Source organism: Haliotis cracherodii, unplaced genomic scaffold, assembly GCF_022045235.1.
Source record: "Haliotis cracherodii isolate W230 unplaced genomic scaffold, xgHalCrac1.p SCAF_2, whole genome shotgun sequence".
In the NCBI taxonomy this organism is placed as follows: Eukaryota; Metazoa; Mollusca; class Gastropoda; order Lepetellida; family Haliotidae; genus Haliotis; species Haliotis cracherodii.
In genome coordinates this window covers 74,789,684-74,796,713 of record NW_027266275.1, presented here as the reverse complement: position 1 = coordinate 74,796,713, position 7,030 = coordinate 74,789,684, and the positions used below count along the sequence as shown (strand labels likewise).

The window sequence follows — 7,030 nt, the reverse complement described above, 5'->3', positions numbered from 1 at the left end:
ATATCAATAAGTGAAAAGCGTACTTTGGACCAGCGGAACACAGACGTCACCCATGCTGCCCTGGCTGAGTGTGCCAAGTATATCTTTGCACACTCTGCGTTCTGACATACGTCCTCTCGAATTACCTTCAAACAAATTCAACGTGTTCTGGTGCAGCGCGTGTGTATAGAGAGTTGTAGTGCGTATGTGTGGAGTGGCGTAGTGCTTCCGCGTAGAGTAGTGTAGTGTTTGTTTGTTTGTTTTTTGTTTGTTGTTTAACGCCGCACTCAGCAATATTCCAGCTATGTGACGGCGGTCTGTAAATAATCGAATCTGGACCATACATTCCAGTGTTTGACATCATGAGCATCGATCAACGCAATTGGGTTACGATGACATGCATCAACCAAGTCAGCGAGCCTTACCACCCGAGTCGTCTCTTACGACAAGCGTTGTCGGCTTTTACGGCAAGCATTGGTTCCTGTTCTACCCCGGATCATCACGGGTCAATGGTGTACTGCTAATATGAAGAGTAGTGTAGTGGGTACATATATAGAGCGGTGCAGTGCTAAAGTGCAGAATGATGTAGTCTTTACGTGTAGGGTGGTGCAGTGCTTACGTGTAGAGTGGTGTAGTGTAAATATGTAGTGCGGTGTTGTGGTTATGGGAAGAGTGGTTTTGGCAAAGTCAAATTAATGCTATTGTGCCAAGAAGTTTAACAAGTGTGTCGATGATCTGATATCGTTCAATAACCATGTTATCATCAAGTCCCTTCCACCGATTTACCCACCTGAACTAGAAATATCAGAGACCAGTGAAACCACTGCATTCGTTTCATATTTAGATCAATGCATAAACATTCAGAGTGACAAAACACTTTCCACAAAACTGTATGACAAGAGGGGTGACTTCAACTTTCCAATAGTCAACTTTCCCTTTATGTCGAGCAGTATTCCAGCAGCTCCAGCCTTTGGTGTCCACGTTTCAAAACTTCTAAGGTACAATTGAGCCAGCTAATTCTACCAAGATTTCAAAGAGCGTCATACGACTCATGATCAGATGTTGTTTTGTCAGGGTTCTAACATTCAAGGCCTCAGTAAAGCTTTCAAAACGTTTTATGGCAGCCATGTGGAGGACATATAAATTGTCAATGCAATGGAATAACCAGCTTAGATTTTAGGCCGAAACAGGTTCCACTTGGCGTAAAGTGTGACACAAAAGTGTGTGGAATTTATATGAATAGACCACTGAAAATCAGTGATGACACCAGGTGTTCATGTCATGTCATGCTCATGACATAGGAATCGTATGTACGGTGTATCGCCTGTGTCTATACGCGTAGAGTGTATAGATCGATGTGTAGTGTCTTAGTGTTTAGGCTTATTCCTGGTGGGGCACATATGTTCATGTGTAGAGTGATTCAGTGTTTAGGCTTATTCCTGGTGTGGCACATATGTTCATGTGTAGAGGGATTCAGTGTTTAGGCTTATTTCTGGTGAGGCACATATGTTCATGTGTAGAGTGATTCAGTGTTTAGGCTTATTCCTGGTGTGGCACATATGTTTATGTGTAGAGTGATTCAGTGTTTAGGCTTATTCCTGGTGTGGCATATATGTTTAAGTGTAGAGTGATTCAGTGTTTAGGCTAATTCCTGGTGTGGCACATATGTTCATGTGTAGTGTCTTAGTGTTTAGGCTTATTCATAGTGTGGCACATATGTTTAAGTGTAGAGTGATTCAGTGTTTAGGCTTATTCCTGGTGTGGCACATATGTTCATGTGTAGAGGGATTCAGTGTTTAGGCTTATTCCTGGTGTGGCACATATGTTCATGTGTAGAGGGATTCAGTGTTTAGGCTTAATCCTGGTGTGGCACATATGTTCATGTGTAGAGGGATTCAGTGTTTAGGCTTGTTCCTGGTGTGGCACATATGTTCATGTGTAGAGGGATTCAGTGTTTAGGCTTATTCCTGGTGTGGCACATATGTTCACGTGTAGAGTGATTCAGTGTTTAGGCTTATTCCTGGTGTTGCACATATGTTTATGTGTAGAGGGATTCAGTGTTTAGGCTTATTCCTGGTGTGGCACATATGTTTATGTGTAGAGTGATTCAGTGTTTAGGCTTATTCCTGGTGTGGCACATATGTTTATGTGTAGAGGGATTCAGTGTTTAGGCTTATTCCTGGTGTGGCACATATGTTCATGTGTAGAGGGATTCAGTGTTTAGGCTTATTCCTGGTGTGGCACATATGTTCATGTGTAGAGGGATTCAGTGTTTAGGCTTATTCCTGGTGTGGCACATATGTTTATGTGTAGAGTGATTCAGTGTTTAGGCTTATTCCTGGTGTGGCACATATGTTCACGTGTGGAGTGGTTTAGTGTTTAGGCTTATTCCTGGTGTGGCACATATGTTCACGTGTGGAGTGGTTTAGAGTTTAGGCTTATTCCTGGTGTGGCACATATGTTCACGTGTGGAGTGGTTTAGTGTTTAGGCTTATTCCTGGTGTGGCACATATGTTCACGTGTGGAGTGGTTTAGTGTTTAGGCTTATTCCTGGTGTGGCACATATGTTCACGTGTGGAGTGGTTTAGTGTTTAGGCTTATTCCTGGTGTGGCACATATGTTTACGTGTAGAGTGAGTTGATGTTTTTCGTTAACTCAGGTGAGGCACAATGACGATGTGAAATGTGAAACTTTTGAATTAAGAGGTTACATTCCGTTCCAGAGAACTCAGCGATTAATAATATTGGAAACGATTCATGTCGTTAGGAAGACACGCAATCAACGAAGTCCCACATGTCATCCACTCGATCCTCAGTTGCTTCTAACAACCTGACCGGCATGCTGGGAGGCTGCTCTGCCTGGTATCCCCACGGGGCGAAACGTTAAGTAGATTAAATGACCAAGATTCGCTTATTGTGGTAAGTCATGTCAGCTGAGCTCCACCAGTCTCACGACGGATGACAGATACTATCAACCCTATAGCAAATTACTAACGCGCTCACGGACAACCCTTGAACAATGAACCAACTCGCCGAAGAGCCTGTTTCCAGAACACTTTTCACGTGAGATTCACCCATTGCTAGAAATATTTTTGATCATGTCCATGAGTGCATGAGTGAATATTATACCCACGCGGCAGTCTGCAGTGACCCGGCTATGTCACAGTGGCCTGTAAATAATCGAGACATGGCCGGATGTACTAGTGGTTGAGGGCATGAGCATGCCCCCACGGTGTCACAGAATCGAAATCCCCTATGGACTGATACGTTTACAATTCCTTCACAACTACAGTGAACTTCGTTTATAACGAACACGCCTGTAACGAACTGACGGATATACGAACTGTTTTTATTTTGTCCCGGCCATTTGCTGTATATATGCCGTATAAGCGATTATAACGAATTACTGTTATAACGAACTAGAATTAGTGCTCCAATTGAGTTCGTTATAACCGTAGTTCACTGTACATTTGTATCTTGGATAATACAGTTTTGCTAGTATTGAATAGACACTTTGGTTAAGGGTTAACCGCGTCTGAGCTGCTTGCCTAGGTCGCTCCCCGCTTATCACTACCCGCTTATCATGGGTTTGAATCCAGATTTGCTCTGATTATGGTTCTTGTTTGTCAGCATTTGGCCCTTGGTCTACGTGCACCTTGGGGTTTCCTTCCACATGAAAGTAACGTGCCGTGATATATCTGAAACATTGCTAAAAAGCTTACTCATTCACTGGAATAGATTAGAGCCCCCAGACACCGTGCATTAATCGTAGAAATGATTAGTGAAAACCCCAGGGCCCGGATTCCTCTCTTGGACGATTAGAGAAGGGGTCCACGGGCTCTAACATATATGCTTAACATATACTTACTTAAATCGTGAGTAATTGTGTATCCCGAGTCTGCCTTGTGCTTATTATATTAAGTGTCTAGGAATCAGAACAATGTATTCACGGTCGTAGGTTGACGAGACCCCTGGAGTCTCAGCGCGGTGTATGTATCTTGCAAGGTGTCTGTTGTCTGCCTTAGTGTGTCATGAAAGAGACGATGACAAAGAGACGGTTAGCTGTGCAACATTCTTCAACACGAGACAGTCCCGGCCGACGTCAGGCAGTTACTAGACACACTGTGTATCGCTAGAAGAAGCCCGTCCAAGATTAGCAGTGGAGAAGGAAGTTTTAACAAACGACTTATTGACAGATTTGTACTTTTGTGAAGTTTGTTGGAAGCTGGAGAAAACGTCATAGGTAAGATATTCATTGGTAGTTCCGATTCTTCTACAGCAGTGTCGAGCAATAGTGGTAACATGATAATATATCACTGAGTTCATCACACTTACATAGTACGTACTGCAACACGAAGGTTTTGAATACCCTAACTATGTTCTATGTCTTTCATGTTTACTTCTTGACTAGCTTGTATCTCAACTCATCTACCATAGGGATGTCTGTATCTTAGTTGACGTCAAATGTGAAGCAAATGGGTCTTCTATGACCTCCACCAAGGACTGACTGCTCATCTCTCAACCTCACTCTGTGACACAAGGAGGTATGTCTCGACCTTTCTCCAAGAAGTATGTCTATCAGTCGATCTTCACCTAGAGAGGTATGTCTATCAGTCGACCTTTCTTCAAGAAGTATGTCTCTCATTCGACCTTCACCTAGAGAGGCATGTCTCTCATTCGACCTTCACCTAGAGAGGTATGTCTCTCATTCGACCTTCACCTAGAGAGGTATGTCTCTCAGCCGACCTTCACCTTGAGAGGCATGTCTCTCAGTCGACCTTCCCCTAGGGAAGTATGTCTCTCAGTCGACCTTCCCCTAGGGAAGTATGTCTCTCAGTCGACCTTCCCCTAGGGAAGTATGTCTCTCAGTCGACCTTCCCCTAGGGAAGTATGTCTCTCAGTCGACCTTCCCCTAGTGAAGTATGTCTCTCAGTCGACCTTCCCCTAGTGAAGTATGTCTCTCAGTCAACCTTCCCCTAGGGAAGTATGTCTCTCAGTCAACCTTCCCCTAGGGAAGTATGTCTCTCAGTCAACCTTCCCCTAGGGAAGTATGTCTCTCAGCCGACCTTCCCCTAGGAAAGTATGTCTCTCAGCCGACCTTCCCCTAGGGAAGTATGTCTCTCAGTCAACTTCCCCTAGGGAAGTATGTCTCTCAGTCAACTTTCCCTAGGGAAGTATGTCTCTCAGTCAACTTCCCCTAGGGAAGTATGTCTCTCAATCGACCTCCTCCAAGGGAGATATGTCTCTAAGTCGACCTTCGCCTAGGGGGACATGTCCCTCTGTAGGCCTTCACATAGGGATGTATATTTCTCATTTGAATTAACTCCTGGTCTTTGGTTCTCTCAGTGGACTGAATGGATCTCAAGGGTAATTAACCATATAGGATGCCATAGCGGTAGTGGAAAAACATACACGCTGCACGTGATATCAATGGCTTGTGTTTGTGACAGTTGGTGGGAGTGAGAAATGGTGTCTTCTATTCGCCTTCCGGATAGAGTTACGTCCCATGTACTATTCTCGTTGACTGTTGAGCTTTAAATCTCGAATGATCTGCGAATACAATATTAAAGAAGGACTACACAATAAATCCTCTGCGTCAGCTCTATTAGTAGAAGAAATCAATAATTAAGGGTGGCCTGTGGCCTTTTTGAATATCCGCTGCAACACGTCTGAAGGACGTCAACAGTAATGTTGAAATGTCTTATTAATAATGAAAGGCGTGGTGTTGTAGCTTATTGCTTAAATTATCCGCTCCCCTCGCCAAAGGCCCAGGTTCGATTCCCTACATGTATGAAACCCTTTGTTATTGGCTCCCACCGTGCAATTGCTACAATATGAACAACTTCGCTTATTGTTAATATAAAATATCATGTCGATAAACAGTGAACAGAACAGGTAGACAATGAAATGCTATATGACTCATTGGTGTATATAGATTTTTAACATTGAGTTGTGTCAGTAATGATTTACGTATGCTATTGCTATGTATTCTATGATATACATAGGATGTTGTCCATGTTCATGATTGTACTTGGCTCCTTCATTCATACTTTCGGGGCGTTCGGGTAGCCTAGTGGTTATAGTGTTCGCTCGTCACGCCGAAGATCCGGGTTCGATTCCCGACATGGGTACAATGTGTGAATATTGCTAAAAGCGGCTTAAAACCATACTCACTCAATAATACTTTCATTTTGTACGACAAAACTTATACTTATACCATTTATAATTTTTAAACACATATTTTGTCTAATGTACGCTACCTATCGCCAAAGTTCTGACGTGGAGAACACCTTGACAACGTTAAATCCATCCATACTTTGCAAGCACTACTATAAGGACACAGGTCAGTGTAGCCACCTTTCAAAAACACCACGTGAGTTAGTTGTTTTAATAATAAAACTGAGGCCAGATTCATGAACTCTAGGAACACATTATGTAACCATGATAACCTGGGTTGCGTGGATGAAACGTTGTACGCCTTACTACAAAGGATGTATAGTGCACGCTCAACAGATTGCATTCATTACATTTAGTACAACGCTGACCATGCTCGATGTTGCATTTGAACCAAATATACAACTAGGGAGCATATATTTTCAGGTATCAAATTGACTTGGTATATATTTTGTTGAGGATAAAATTGGCTGCAGCGCTGTCATCGGATATATCCAAAATCCATGCATGTGGACATAGTGTCAGCTTTAGGGAACGATGGTCCTTCCTTGGCCATAGTGAAGAGGTGGCAGAAAAATTCAAGGCTGGAAGAAAGAGCTTCGCGATCGAAGATGATCTAAGATCAAGAAGACCTTCAACTTCCACCAGCAAGGAAATGTTGGTGGCACTCATGACATGATTATGGATGTTCGACGACTCACAACACGTAACATGACACAGTAGGTATCATTCTGAGGAATGAACTGGGCATGCCAAAGGTTTCAGCACGCTAGGCTCTAAGGTTTCATACGTTGCCGGTTTTATCACACTTCGTGAAAATTCCCGTTTTGAAAAAAATTCCTGATTTTGTTGAGCGATTGGTAGTCATTGAAAAAGCT

The 7,030-nt window shown here is 43.1% G+C and overlaps 1 protein-coding gene across 1 annotated transcript in view; it reads left to right on the top strand.

Annotated features, from left to right (window-relative positions):
- Nucleotides 1-4,090: 4,090 nt before the first annotated feature.
- LOC139468512 (neuronal acetylcholine receptor subunit alpha-10-like) overlaps nucleotides 4,091-7,030 on the top strand; it is a 46,560-nt gene continuing 43,620 nt past the window's right edge. Inside the window, exon 1 of the mRNA XM_071250510.1 lies at nucleotides 4,091-4,221. The gene's annotated coding sequence lies outside the window, so the exon portion shown is untranslated. The remainder of the gene's footprint in view (nucleotides 4,222-7,030) is intronic.